Source organism: Nelusetta ayraudi, unplaced genomic scaffold (genome assembly GCF_046127955.1).
Source record: "Nelusetta ayraudi isolate G7.1 ecotype Tasmania unplaced genomic scaffold, CSIRO-AGI_Nayr_v1 ptg000023l, whole genome shotgun sequence".
Lineage (NCBI taxonomy): Eukaryota > Metazoa > Chordata > Actinopteri > Tetraodontiformes > Monacanthidae > Nelusetta > Nelusetta ayraudi.
The window spans coordinates 4,790,055-4,805,799 of record NW_027466073.1 but is presented as its reverse complement, the minus strand read 5'-3'; positions in this window follow the sequence as shown (position 1 = coordinate 4,805,799).

The following is a 15,745-nucleotide window of genomic DNA, read 5'->3' as shown; positions in this document are numbered from 1 at the left end:
AATGGAAGTGCTCTCTTTACGTTGGATTTTTCTCATAATTATTTGAAGTGTAGGCCTGTAGTTGATGAGGAATCACGGTGTGCTAACGCTACTCAAACAGCTTCGATGAAAAAAGGGAGTGTGATTTGGGTTTGTGGTACATTATGACAATCTTGGACTTGCAAGACTGAGGCGACGGTTCAATTCCCATCAACGTGTATTATATATGTGTTATTTAGCTCATCTATTCTACATTTTAAATAGATCCCATTTGACATCTCACCCACTGAACACTTACTATTAAACATATTTTTAAACTATGGGCTATTTAGTCTTGTTTTAGGATATAATATAATTCATTGCACAAACTGTCAGGCTAAGTATAGAGCTATAGTCTACTACAATCAGTCGTGCCAAAAAAGAGACATTGTCTTTATTTTTCATTTTTATTTTATTGTGTCAGCATTGAACCATACAAGCATGTAGTGTTGTCCAACAAGAATGCATGGCGAATCAAATCCCAAACAACCTATGAAACAATGAACACGTTTCTATTGCACTTCATTTTATTGAGCACTAGATGACCTCCTCGAGCACTGTGTCATTGAAGCCTCGAGTAATGAACCATTTTTTGAAAAGTGAAAAGTGTCGAAGCTTCAACAAAGCCTCCATCGGCCATCACTACCTACGGCTGCGTGCTCTAACACCATTTCAGAAGTGACTAACTGCAGACTTGGGAGCGGAGGAGGGATGACAGTCAGGCTGGCTCGACTGCTCCTCCTTCTCAGCCGTGGCGCGTCCAATCAGCAGCCGACATCCAGGACCGCACCTGCAAGGCGTCATCCACTCTCTCTCTCACACACACACACACACAAAATAAATTGTTGTTGAATTGTGTTCAATCATGTTAAACTTGGTTGGGGCACAGCCATGGCTCTTTATATTTTATTTATATTTTATTTTGTATTTTATTTTGAAGTTAGCGCTTTGCATTCTGGGCGATCCTCAGTACAGAGGAAGCCCATGAAGCAGGTGAGACGGTCTCCTCCCTGCTGAGACAGAAATTAATGCAATAAGTTGAGCTATGCTTCATGTAACTGTGTTTCAGTGTTTAAATGTGTGCTGGTGTCTTTCATTTAATTTTTTTTTTTTTTTTTATAGCAAAGTTCGTTTTTTTTATATTGCTATTAAAAACGATTAGCATGCTAGCATGTCCATTAGCAGCACGCAGCTCTCATATGGAGCACGTTGTCTCTGCAGGAGGTGACCAAGTTTCACGGAGCAAGTTATGGTTGTGTCCCATTCTGTTTCAGGTATGTGTGTGTAACTGGAAGAATGTTACAGTGTATAAAAATGGAGCTTTAGGGAGCGAATTATTGAAATTGCGAATGTCATTTTTTTGTATTTTGTAGAAAAATGTATTTTATTTTTAATATTATTTGTATTGTAGAAACAACAACTATACGATCACTACTTCAGTACAGAGGAAGCCCATGAAGCAGGAGGTGACCAAGTTTCACGGAGCAAGTTATGGTTGTGTCCCATTCTGTTTCAGAGAATAAACTGCTGCTCCACACCTGACTTCTGCAAGTCTTCATTATACAGCAAGCAGGACAGAATAGGAGAGGTCACATTGGTGCCGTGACTCGAGACTCTTTTGTTGTGCTACCGATGCTGCAGAGCGACCCGGGGACTGTTCTGCTGCTGCTGTTCATCTGCGGTCACTGAAGTCGGTCAGATGTGTTGCTTTTGTGCAGTGTTAGACATCAGATAGAGGGTTTATGTACTTTTATTTGATTTTTTTTTTTTTTTTTTTCAGTTTCCAGTCTAGGCCTTTTGTGGTTTCATCCTTTTGTTTTGTGGTATTGTGTTTTGTTAACTTTTTGGAAAGATGAGTAATCCTCAGGGTAATGTTTTTGTAACTCCTTTTGGTGCTGGCAGAGGGAGGGGTTTTATGCATCCTTCAAGTTTACTGTTTGAGAGTCCTGTTCAGGGGGGGGGGGTGTAGTGTTGGGTAATCAGTGTACACCTGGGCGCCCCTTGCTCAGTACTGGTGTTATCCCTCCCCCCAACTCAGATGCAAACCCTCATGCCCTTGCTAGCCAGGGCACGCATTCCCCTGTCCCGGACAGGCACAGCATGTGTTCCCCTGCACCTACCCCTGATGTTATTGCTGCTAGTATTGTAGGTCAGATGGGTGATGCATTGATTCAACAGGTCAGCCAGCGGGTGGCACAGGACATTATCTCTCACCTCAGTGCATCTGTCACTACCCCTTTACTCAGTGCTGCCCCTTCACCTGCCCATGCTGATATGCTAGCCAGTTCCCCTTTACATAGTGCTACCCCTCGACCTAGCCATGCAAATGTGTCTGCCACAAATGCTTTTGACGTGTCCCATTTGCAATATGTCCCTCATCGAAAGCTGAAGGAGCCCCCCTGCTTCAGAGGAGACAACTCAGACTCTGTTTCCGTCCAGGAGTGGGAGGAGCTCATGAGGAGTTTCATTAAGAGGGGGAATCTGTAACCTGAGGAACAAGCGGAGGAGATCCTTGTTCATCTTGGTGGCAAAGCAAAGGATGTTGTCAGGTTTGGGACCAGGAACAGTGGTATTAACATCACCTGTAACCCCGATGCCATTTATGGTCTCTTGCGGAAGCACTTTGATTCTGTTCCGTGTTCACCACTCCCATTAGCAGACTTTTACACCACTCTTCCTGGGAAGGGTGAGGATGCCTTTGACTACTGGCTTAGACTGAACCGCGCTGTTGACTTGGCCATTGAACGTCTGAAGGAGCAAGGAAAGTCACTGAATGACTCAGTGATCCCAACAGCTGCACATCTGGATCATCAACAGGGAGAAATGACTCTGAATATGACATTTACACCATGGAAGAAATCAAATATTGATTCTTTATTCAGGCTGGAGAACTGCTGGTTGACAAAGCTCAGCTGTGATTGGCTGCTCTCAGCTCTGAAGTCCAACCCCTCCCACCTCAGAGAGCTGAACCTGAGTTGGAACCACCTTAAGGATTCATCAGTGAAGGAGCTGAGTGGTTTTCTGCAGAGTCCAGACTGTAAACTGGAGACTCTGAGGTCAGTTCACCCTCTTCACTCTACAACTTCTATCACTCTTGTTGTTGTTGTCATGATTTTCACTTCACTGCTGTTGGAAATTCAATTTGCAGACACTTTTTTTTTTGATAATGAATGAAAGGGCGTGTTTTCATTGCCTCACCTCGCCTCGCCATGGTATGGTGTTAGGGTGTTTGCACTGGCCGCTGCACAGTTGTAGGGGGCGCTGTTTTGGTACCTCAATCCCCCAGGGTCCGAGCAAGACGAAGCGAGTTTAGTGGTGACGTAGCTACGAGCAGGGCACTGGATTGGCTCCGTGTCCGCGTCGATGTTCCCTGTCAGAGCGGACATCCACGCCAACTCCTTTGACACAGAACTTCCGTGTCAGGTACATTTTACCGTGAATACAAGTAGCTACTATTGGTGTTGTACAAATACATTTATGTGTATACAGTTTTTGAAAACAGCTTTTTCAATACATGTTTACTTTCGTCTTTTGGGGAGAGGCAGGCGAACCGGGAATGCCCTCGACGTCGCGAGTGTGTTCAACCATATTCGCAAAAACGACAAACGGCAAATGGCGAAGCGCTCGGTAAAGAAAACAAACAATCGAGTTGCTCCTGCGTGAGGCGCGGTAAGCTAGGGAACCCCAGGAGTCTTGAGGAGAGAAGAAATACTGATTCGTCGAGAGGACGTGGCTCTTGGCCGCGAGGAAGCCTCAAACACCGCGGCATATAACAAAGTCGTCCTTGGCTCGCTAGGGCAGCTATTTCAAATAAGGAGGCGTGTTTACTGTCTGTTTTTCTGTTTGTTTGTTTTTAAATAAACGCTATTTCCCGTTGTATCCGTCTCGTGTTTACTTTTGGTGAAAATATGAAGGTTGAACTACACATTTGCTCGCATGGAAAACGAAACAATAAATTATAAATGTTGCTGCATAAATGATCAACTGTGACTTCAGTGAGGGAAAGTGTTCTTTCTTGAACAGAAAAGCAACCACAGACCGAGCAGCAGGTATGAAACAACTTCTACTTTGTCCATCGCTGCGCTGTTGTGTATCGCACAGAAGTGATGCTGGGGAAAACATTGTCCCGCTTTACCGTGTCGACTCCGCCCACGGTCTCGTAATCACAGAGCCAATGAAAACGCAATCGTACCGAGGCAAACCGTGGTGAGGCAAGGCAATGAAAACACGCCCTAAACTGGGCTTGAAGGTACAGTGGGTAAAATCCTCCCATCTAGTGGTCAGATTGCAGACTGCTTTTGTTGCAGATTCTGAAGTCGACGTTTCACTTTGATGTTCAGAGTGATGACACCCTGGTAAAATTCCATTGTTATAAACTCTCCATCATTTCTTCTCTATTCAGGTTGGAGTACTGCTGGTTGTCAAAGCTCAGCTGTGATTGGCTGCTCTCAGCTCTGAAATCCAACCCCTCCCACCTCAGACAGCTGGACCTGAGTCAGAACCAGCTGCAGGATTCATTAGTGAAGGTTCTGAGTGGTTTTCTGCAGAGTCCAGATTGTAAACTGGAGACTCTGAGGTCAGTTCACCCTCTTCACTCTCCAACTTCTATCACTCTTGTTGTTGTCGTCATGATTTTCACTTCACTGCTGTTGGAAATTCAATTTGCAGACACTGGTTTGTGTTTGAAATGAGTGGAACTGGGTTTGAAGCAGGGGTGTCCATTAGGTCAATCGTGTGGAGTCCTCGTCACTTCCAGCAGGTAGAATGGTTCAGGCAGGAACTCAGTGATCTTGGTCATAATGTACGATGTGCTGGATTTTGTTTTTATATGTGCTGGATTTTACAGTCAAAGGTAAATGAGACGAATCGGCTTCTGCACCGCTCAGATCAAATAAAGAGACATAAAGCAGATTTCATTTTAAATCTGAAACTATAATAATTGTTAAAATCAATGTATACTTCAGATACCTGCATTCTGTATGAGAGCAGACAGGGACAGCAAAAAGAGTTTGGCTGTTGTTTTCTTTAAATACACGCCAAACTACCGTGCTTGTCACGTGAGCTTGCAATCCTGGCGTAAACTGACGGAGACGCCTCGCTCGCAAAATACGCTTCAAAGTCACGCACAGCAGAAGCCCCGGAGATCCTGGGAGATGCTGCTAGCAAAACATCTGCGTTACACACACACACACACACACACACACACACACACACACACACACACACACACACACCGATTGTATAGTAGGTAGATCTTTTTGACTTGGTCATTTTAAAAGTAGCTCGCATGTTGAACAAGTGTGAGCACCCCTGGTTTAAAGGTACAGAGTGTAAAATCCTGCCATCTGGTGGTCAGATTTCAGCGCTCATTCACTCACCCTCTCTCCTTTGTTGAGTGTCAGATTCTAAAGTCGACTTTTGACTTTGATTCTCAGAGTGATGACACCCTGGAAAAACTCTCCATCATTATAAACTCTCCTTCATTTCTTCTTTATTCAGGTTGTGGAGGTGCAGTTTGTCAAAGCTCAGCTGTGATTGGCTGCTCTCAGCTCTGAAGTCCAACCCCTCCCACCTCAGACACTTGGACCTGAGTTGGAAACAGCTGCAGGATTCAGCAGTGAAGGAGCTGAGTGGTTTTCTGCAGGGTCCAGACTGTAAACTGGAGACTCTGAGGTCAGTTCACCCTCTTCACTCTACAACTTCTATCACTCTTGTTGTTGTTGTCATGATTTTCACTTCACTGCTGTTGGAAATTCAATTTGCAGTCACTGCTATGTGTTTGAAGCGTATGAAATTGGGTGGAAAGGTACAGTGTGTAAAATACTACCATCTAGTGGTCAGATTTCAGATTGCTTTAGTGTCAGATTCTGAAGTCAACATTTCACTTTGATTTTCAGAGTGATGACACCCTGGAAAAACTCTCCATCATTTCTTCTCTATTCAGGTTGTGGAGATGTAGTTTGTTAGAGCTCAGCTGTGATTGGCTGCTCTCAGGTCTGAAGTCCAACCCCTCCCAACTCAGACACCTGGAGCTGAGTTGGAACTGCCTTCTGGATTCAACAGTGAAGGTGCTGAGTGGTTTTCTGCAGAGTCCAGACTGTAAACTGGAGACTCTGAGGTCAGTTCACCCTCTTCACTCTACAACTGCTGCAGTTGTTGTTGTCATGACTTTGAATTGAGTTTGTTGGAATTCACTTTGATTCCATTAGAAATGTGCAAAACTGGTTTTAAATTACACACACACACACACACACACACACACACACACACACACACACGTATGCGCACATACGCACTCACGCACGCACACACGCGCGCGCGCACACACCCAACTGTGAATGACACTCTCCATCATTTATTCCGTATCCAGGTTGGAGAGGTGCAGGTTGTCAAAGATCAGCTGTGATTGGCTGCTCTCAGCTCTGAAGTCCAACCCCTCCCACCTCAGAGAGCTGGAACTGGCTGAGAACTATCTTCAGGATTCATCAGTTAAGGAGCTGAGTGGTTTTCTGCAGAGTCCAGACTGTAAACTGGAGACTCTGAGGTCAGTTCACCCTCTTCACTCTACAACTTCTATCACTCTTGTTGTTGTCGTCATGATTTTCACTTTACTGCTGTTGGAAATTCAATTTGCAGACACTGGTTTGTGATAGTAATGAATGAAACTGGGCTTGAAGGTACAGTGGGTAAAATCCTCCCATCTAGTGGTCAGATTGCAGATTGCAGATGCTGAAGTGGACATTTCACTTTGATTTTCAGAGTGATGACACCCAGGAAAAACTCTATCATTATAAACTCCATCATTTATTCTCTGTTCAGGTTGTGGGGCTGCAATTTGTCAGAGCTCAGCTGTGATTGGCTGCTCTCAGCTCTGAAGTCCAACCCCTCCCACCTCAGAGAGCTGGACCTGAATATGAACCCCCTGAAGGAGTCATCAGTGAAGGAGCCACTGATGGATCTTGTCTACAGCAGTGACCATCAACTGAAGAGTGTGAGGTTAGTACTGGTTTGGAACCAGTGGATGATGGTTCCAGCACCAAAGCCAGTTGATCCCACAGCAGAGGTCCAGTGTTCCCAGTCACAGTGTGAGAGGAGGATGGTGACGTCCAGCTGCTCCTCATTCATCCAACATCTGCTGCCAAACTGCTTCTTCTCTCAGTTCACCACCCAATTATTGATCAGTTCATCTTCATCAGGCCTCAGTATCAGTCCAACACTCCATGGTCACATGACCTTCTGATGTTTCACACTTGACATGTGACTGAGAGTCTGCTTCTTCTCACCAGTCACTCCATCATCTCCATCAACAGTCAACGTCTCTGTGATGATGCGTTCAAGGACCCTGAGTCCTGACTCCTGCTGTCTCTTCTTATCTTTGCAGGTGGTTGTGAGGATGAGGAGAGTGAAGAGGAGCGCTCCATCTACTGGTGGCTGACAGAACTACAACCAGTGGAGCCAAACAGCAAGCTGCACGCACCAAGACTGTGTGGGTGTGTCACGACCTTTGACCCCAGTGCAGCCTGGTGGCTGGCGGACTGCTTCTCCCTACAAGCTGCTGTGGTTACTGGGAGAGACGTCCCAGAAGCCACTGGTGGAGCTGAATCCTCAGTGGAAGAAGCAGGACTTGGAGCAGCTGCTCAGTGAAGGCAGCAGCAACACAACCACTGCTTCTGCTCTCATCATCCACGGCTGGAACATCTCAGCATGAAGGTTCCACACATCAACAACACACTGCTCTGCTCTCACTTCAGACTTCTATAACATCTTCATTTTGGAGGTGAAAAATACTTTTCAAGAGACTTTATTTCTGCTTCATGATCTTAAATAAGGAAATCATGTGGAAAAGATAAAGTGATTCACAACACCTGTGATGGGAACTCAAATCATTATTGAATCATAAGTAAGACAAAAGAAGTTTCCCTCAAAATAATTCATGGTTTTGATGCTTGCCAGATGTTTGTGTGGAGATTTCAGAAGGACGTCAATGAATCAGAAGGAAACCAGATCATTTATTTTATGTGATTATGTTATATCATCCTAACTTTGTTACTAGCTCAAACATTATATGTCAATGATTCAATATTCTGACAATAAAAGCCATCACAACCTGTGTGACCTTGACCTCAACTGACGTTTCATTTCTGCTGCTTTAACACTTTGATTATATATCTCCTGAAGTCCTACCATGGGGATTCTCCATATCTGAATAACTTGTGTACTCAAACCTTCTGTAGGCCATACCCACTTCTCCACTCGGTCTCAACATAAACCACATGAATCAATGAAAATAAATCTCACTTTTACAAACAAATCCAATTCAGTTCAAATATAATTTAAATAAAATAAATGATACATTATAATTAATCACCAACAGATAAATCAATGCTGGATATGAGGTGGTTTGCCCTCTCTGGGTCGGTGGGGAGGCCCTGCCTCAGGGGGAGGAGTTCCAGCATCTCAGGGTCTTGTTTAGGACGCCTCCCTGGGGAGGTGTTCCAGGCATGTCCTACCAGGAGGAGACCCTGCTGGAGGGACCAGGTCTCTGGGCTGGACTGGGAAGCCTTGGGGTCCCACTGGAGGAGCTGGAGGAGGTGACTGGGTCCAGGGAAGTCTGGGGGTCTCTGCTGAGGCTGCTGCCCCCGAGACCTGACTCCAGATACGGCAGTAGAAGATGGATGGATGGATGGATGGATGGATGGATGGATGGTTGCCAGGTGATAGAACATTTCATAAAAACAGACTCTGCATTATAACTTCTATTACACTCTAAATAACTCACTCCAATATAACTGCACTCGTCCTTCTCTCACATTACATTGGATCACAATGACCAAACAACACAACAAAGACAATGATCCAACTGTACTGCCACGTCCAGACTCAGTGTAGGTCTGTAGGCCTCTTGGACCTTCATGTGAACCACTGCGTGTTGACTGGAGGTGAAACATGGCTGACTGCATGCAAATAGGGCATCCCTATTTAATGGCGCTAATTTCAAAAAAAAATTGCATAGTAGGTTGGTTTTGTTGCTGTTGGTTGTCAGTTTTTTGAGAGTTAGTAGTAGATAGATCCATATATACACCGTGTGCACAATTATTAGGCAAGTGACTATTTTGACCATATGATCATTTTATCCTTAATTTCCAACCCCAAGCTGTATAAACTTGAATGCTAAGAGGATATAATGCATATTAGATGATGTGTATTTGTATAACGAGGGAGGGTGTGGCCTAAGGACATCAACGCCCTATATCAAGGTGTGCATAATTATTAGGCAGATTCTTCTCCTCGGGAAAAATGGGCCAAAAAAGAGATTTGACTGACTCTGAAAAGTCAAAAATTGTAAAAAGGTCTTTCAGAGGGATGCAGCACACTTGAAATATCTAAGATATTGGGGCGTGATCACAGAACCATCAAACGTTTTGTAGCAAATGGTAAACAGGGTTGCAAGAAACGTGTTGAGAAGAAAAGATGCAATTTAACCGCAAAAAATTGAGAAGAAACAAACTTGAAGCCACCAGGAACCCATTATCCTCCAGTTCTGCAATATTTCACAACTGCAACCTACCTGGAGTGTCAAGAAGTACAAGGTATTTAGTTCTCAGAGACATGGCCAAGGTCAGAAAGGCTGAAACCCGACCACCTCTGAACAAGACACACAAGTTGAAACGTCAAGAATGGGCCAAGAAATATCTGAAGACAGATTCTTCAAAGGTTTTGTGGACTGATGAGATGAGAGTGACTCTTGTTGGAAAGGATTGAAGGGCCCGTGGTTGGATCAGTAATGGCTACAGAGCTCCACTTCGACTCAGATGCCAGCAAGATGGCGGTGGGGTACTGGCAGAGATGCCCACGAGTCTTTGATTTAGAGTCCGAGTCGAGTCACGAGTCTTCGGCCTCGAGTCGAGTCAATTCTCGAGTCTTTAAGGGGCAAGACTCGTCGAGTCGCGAGTCTTTGATTTAGAGTCCGAGTCGAGTCACGAGTCTTTACACACACACACACACACACACACACACACACACACACACACACACACACACACACACACACATATATAAAATGACATAGCCTCTGGCTGAAATACAGTATATCCAAATTTGTATTTTTATTCAGACTTTTTTTTAAAAAAAAACAAAAATAGATGGCATTTATAATAATAAATAATATTAAATAATAAAATAGATAAAATAAAGTAGTAAAACTGTCTGTCCTTTCCATGGGCCTTAACTATTACTAAACTAACCCATGTGTGGAAAAAAGAAAAGAAAGAAAGCCTCCAAGAAGGTGAACTTAGTTACATTTTAAAAAAAAACATTAGGCTGCCTCTCAGTGGCCGAAAGACTGAAAAATTATACAACTGAACTTAAGTTACATTTAAAAAAAATATTAGGCTGCCTCTCAGTGGCTGAAAGACCATCAAAATTATGCAACTGAACTTAGATACATTTAAAAAAAAATATTAGGCTGCCTCTCAGTGGCTGAAAGACTGAAAAATGATGCAACTGAACTTAAGTTACATTTCAAAAATTATTAGGCTGCCTCTCAGTCGCTGAAAGACCATCAAAAATTATGCAACATGCTTGTTACATTTCAGAAAAATTAAGCATGACAGGTTTGTTGCACTAAGCCTGGCTCTGTGCGGGCGCATTATAATACTAATACCTCCGTGAATAAATACCCTCTCTACTGGTGCACTGGTAGCAGGGACACTAAGCACTCTCATAGCCACCCTATGAAGTCTGGGGAAACCCTTAGTATGTCGATTCCAGAATTCCAGACAGTCTCTTTGCGTTTCTTCTTCATCGGCCGCAGTGGACTCCGAATTCTGGATGTAGCGCTTGAGTTCAGCCCTGACAGATGAGGCATGGTCTGGGTTCTTCTTGCTTTTCTTCCGATAGGCTGAGAACAGGCGAGGAACTTTGGCAGGTGTCGGTGACTGCTCCTTGTCATCTTCACCACCGCTGCTGTTCTCTTGACGTACAGTGACTTGAGAAGCATCAGCCAAGACATGATCTGAAAAATGTCCACAAAAAACATGGTTAGTTAGATTATGTTCATCAGATCATGATCTTAGTTATACAAATAGTGATGATTAAATTAAGGAATATATAAGTTAAGGAATCTATCACAAGTAAACTTACCCATTACCATCTCCTTCACATCACTCTTGACATCATTTGGGATGGGAACATCATGCTCCAGCCAAAAGAGGCAGTAGTATGGGTCCAGTAGTGCAGCCATCATGTAAACCTTATCTCCAAAGGGCAGGTCTCCTGCAGGCTTGTCCGACTCCTCCATTCTGACATTTACGAACATCCCCTGAAACAAAATCAGATCATCAAATTCAGCTTTACGGTCAGATCACAGGTTTACAGAAGTAAAGAAGTGGGTGAAAATGTTTTCTTTTTATAGCTCCCATCATACCTGAAAACGGCGTTGGAGGGACTGCTGTAGGGCTTCCACTAAACCGCGCAGGTAATGAGCTTTCTTCTGCATACTGTTGAGGTGGCTGTTGAGTGATAGAATGCTAGGGAGAGCCGCACTGAGAGTAACCACCTTCTCTGCTTGTGTGAGATCTGTTGCTTGAAGAAACGGGCCCAGAATTTCCACAAGCGCTTTCCGCTGGCTCAACTCTCTGCCTGTTAGGCACAGGCTTTTGTGTCTTTCATCTTCCAGGAGAGTGTTAAGGCTTTGGGGATCAAGGTCAGTGACTGCCTGTACAAGGCGGAGAGTCGAGTTCCAACGAGTTGCTACAGCAGAGGGGATGCTCCGATTGGCTCCATACGTTTTCTTAAAAGCTTCCTTAAGTCCACAAGTTGTATGAAGTAAACTGCAGAATTTTGTCACCTTTGCCAATGCACAGTTAATAATTTTGGTCTCTTTCAGTCCATCTCGCACGACGAGCTGCAATGAATGGGCAAAGCACTGCAGCCGCTGTTGCCGGCAGCTACTCTGGATGGTGTCCACATCTTCTTGGAGGGTTTCACCTGTATCCTCCCATAAGTCATCATTTTCTAGCTCATCATCATCTTCACCCTCGTCATCCAACTCATGCCTCTCAGCTCTAGTTGTTGAGGGGAAACAAACTGTAAAGGCCTTCTTCATATTTGAAGCGTTATCACTGATAATGTAATCTAATTTGTGTTTTACATTAAATTTGTCACATATCTCCTCAAATTGTTCACTGATTCTGATTGCAGTGTGTGAACCTGTGAATCTATCACAACTTAAGAGAACTGTCTGCAGTCTTGAGACACTGTTCTTCTCCATTTCCATGAAGTGGGCCGTTACACCTAGAAAGCCTCGCATGCTCCTGTCAGTCCAAATGTCCACAGTCACAGACACAGTGTCTGCTTTTTGTAATTTGGATTTGATCTTGTACTCTTTGTCGGATGCTACATCACTCAGACGTCTGGTAACGGTGTTTCGACTTACTGGGCAGTATTTTTCATCCACCACTGACATGAAGTTCTGGAAGCTGGGTATGTCAACCAAGGACAGAGGAAGGTTGCATGAGATGATGAGGTCATGAATTATGGAGTCAGTAATGGTCTTCTGTCGGGGATGGCCCTGGCTGTATGTTTTCACTCCTTGTTTTAGTCCCACAAAGGAATCGAGGCTGCTCTGAGTCTGACCCTCTTGGGCTTCTCCACAGGAAACTTTTTTGGCTGCCTTATATTCAGCATACCTGTAGATGAACAACATGGGAGGTTGCTCATTTTTGTAACACAAACACTAGTAGGGTTGCCACCTCCTAGAGTTTCAAATCCGGGACATGGGGGGGAGGCGGAGGCATCCCCGAAATATACGGGTAAAAAGTGAAGTGCGTATATTTACGGGAGGGTTGGCAACCCTATCTAGACCACAGACGGAAATCAAATGAGGTTTTGTCATTTTCCCTAAACAACGGGACAAATTGTGTCCCGGGAGAGATTTTATTTTTCCCGGGACAGGTGGTGAAAAAAGAGAACAATTCTGGGAAAAACGAGACGGGTGGCAACCCTAAACACTAGTGTGATAAGCTAGCGCAACAAGCTAGCGCAACAAGCTAGCTTGTAAAACGGCGGTAACCAAGCCGTGGTGTTTGTTTAACGTTACACTGCGGTCTCGTTGAACACCACGGCCCGACCGTTTCTTCTTGGTAATGCACTAAGCTAAACAATAACTAGACAATGTATGCAAAAACACTATGAGTACAACTTACCTTTCCTTGTGCACCTTTTCAATGTGCCGCAGGAAGTTGCTGGTTGTGGAACCTTTTTCTTTTATTGTCCTTTTGCAGCATTTACATTTTGCAGTTCTGTCTCTGCCGTTCTGTTTGAAGTTTGTGTAGCAGTGCGTTAATATAAAGGGTAGCGAACCTGGCGGTGGACTTTCTTTAGCAGCAGCTGCTCCACTTGCACTTGCCATGATGACTGATAATGAAGGAGAGAGGGAGGGATGTGACGCGATGCGTCGCGCATCGGAGGTGGTTTTGTGAAAAATAAATAAATAAATAAAACAACAAAAAAATTAAATTAAATTAAAGATTGCCCACGAGTCTTTGATCTCGAGTCGAGTCAATTCTCGAGTCTTTTAGGATCGAGTCCGAGTCGAGTCTGGAGTCTCCAAAAATGCGACTCGAGTACGAGTCTTTAACTCGAGTCCCCATCTCTGGGTACTGGTATGGGCAGGTATTGTTAAAGATGAGCAGTTGGACCTTTTTGGGTTGAATATGGACTCAAAATCAACTCTCAGACCTACTGCCAATTTTTAGAAGACACTTTCTTCAAGCAGTGGTACAGGAAAAAGTCTGCATCTTTCAAGAGGACTTTGATTTTTGCAAGACAATGCTCCATCACATGCATCAAAGTATTCCACTGTGTGGCTGGCCAGTAAAGGCCTTAAAAATGAAAAACTAATGACATGGTCCCCCTTTTCACCTGACTTAAACCCTATTGAGAACTTTTGGGCCGTTCTTAAGCAGGACATTTAGAGTAAAGGTAAACAGTGCACCTCTCTGAATAGGGTTTCGGCAGCTGTACAAAAAGTTGATTCTGACCAGATCAAGAAACTGACTAAACTCTGCGAATGGAAGGCTTGTGAATGTTATTGAAAAGAAGGGTGGCTATACTGGTGACTGTTTTTTTTAAATTATTATTATTAATATTCGGGACTGAGCCTCAGCGAAGGCCTGCTCTCATTATTATTATTATTATTATTGTTATTATTATTATTATTATTATTATTATTATTATTATTATTATTATTATTATTTCTGAAATGTTTATTTGTTAATTCTGAGGGTTTTTTTTTATTCTCACTTTAACATGTAAAAATAAACAAGTGAGATGCGAAAATCTTTGTTTTTCATTTAGTTGCATAATAATTGTGCACACTAATAGTTTCCGAATAATGGTGTACATAAAGATATTCTCATAAGAAAGCCAGAACTTCACTTTTACTACTTAAATGTTCCGGTTTGATGGTTTGTTCACATTTTGGATAGATCAAAAGCACTCTAGATGTACAATAGCAAACTAATCCTCAAAAATACAACTTGCCTAATAATTGTGCACACGGTGTAGACGGTACCGCTGCAGTTCCGACCCGACTCTGTTCATGACAGACAGAATCTTCAGACATCAAGAACCTGATTCTAACTCCACTGGTAGTTTGGTGGCCTGCAGTGCTGGGATGCTTTGTTTTGTCTGTCACTGTGGTCCATTGAAGCAGCTCCAGAGAGTTCTTCCTACACACAGAGATGTGAAGGTGTGAATGGTGTTAGTGAATGGAACTCACTCTGCTGTAGGTAGTACATGGTGGCGACGCCTCCACCAGTCAGCACAGTGGTGAAGATGGTGAGCTGCTGCAGCTGAGAGGTAGACACCCTCATCTTCTGCTTCCTCTGCAGACTCTTCCAGTGAGCTCACAGGACAAATTGTTGCACAGAAGATCATGTGGAGACCCACAGTGGGACATTTCAAAGAGATGGTTGCTTCTTCAAGCCCAGGCCAAGACCATGGTGCTCATCAACAGACACACTACACTATTGATTTTATTATGTTAATGACTTTGTAAAGTGTCTGAGGTTTCTAAAATGTGCCACACAAATAAAATGTATTAATATCTATCTATCTATCTATCTATCATGCTTGATTACTACTATTACTGATGTACTACATCTGCTGAAGTTCCACAGGCTGTCTAATACATTCAATGAGTGTTTGTGACCAGTGTATTCTTTCTAATGATCCATGAAAATACGTGTGAACGAAGTGAAAATACACCAGGCCAGGCAGAAAGTACCGCGCCGCACCGGTAGGGGGCAGTGACGTGCCGGGAGGCTGATGACTGACTGACTGACAGCGCTATCAGGTGCAGTCAGGCACAGACGTAATAAATGAATGAATGACGGTGGCCAACAGAGGTACAACACCGCCCCCAAGTGGTGAGCACTAAACAACACATGTGTGGGAGCTTTCTGACAGTGGCCACCTCTCTTTGAGCTGCAGCCAGTGATGGTCTTCATCCTCTCCCACACCTCCCTCATATTGTTGTTCTGCATCCTTTCTTCATTTTTCCTTCTGTGCTGCTCCCTCGCCTCCTTGACTTGGACTCTGAGTTCCCTCTGGACCCGCTGGAACTCCTGTCGCTCAGCATCTTTGAAGATCTTCTCCTGGTTCAGAAGGTCCTTGATGTCGCTGGTTCTCCAGGGCTTGTTGTTGGCAAAGCAGCGTCCAGATC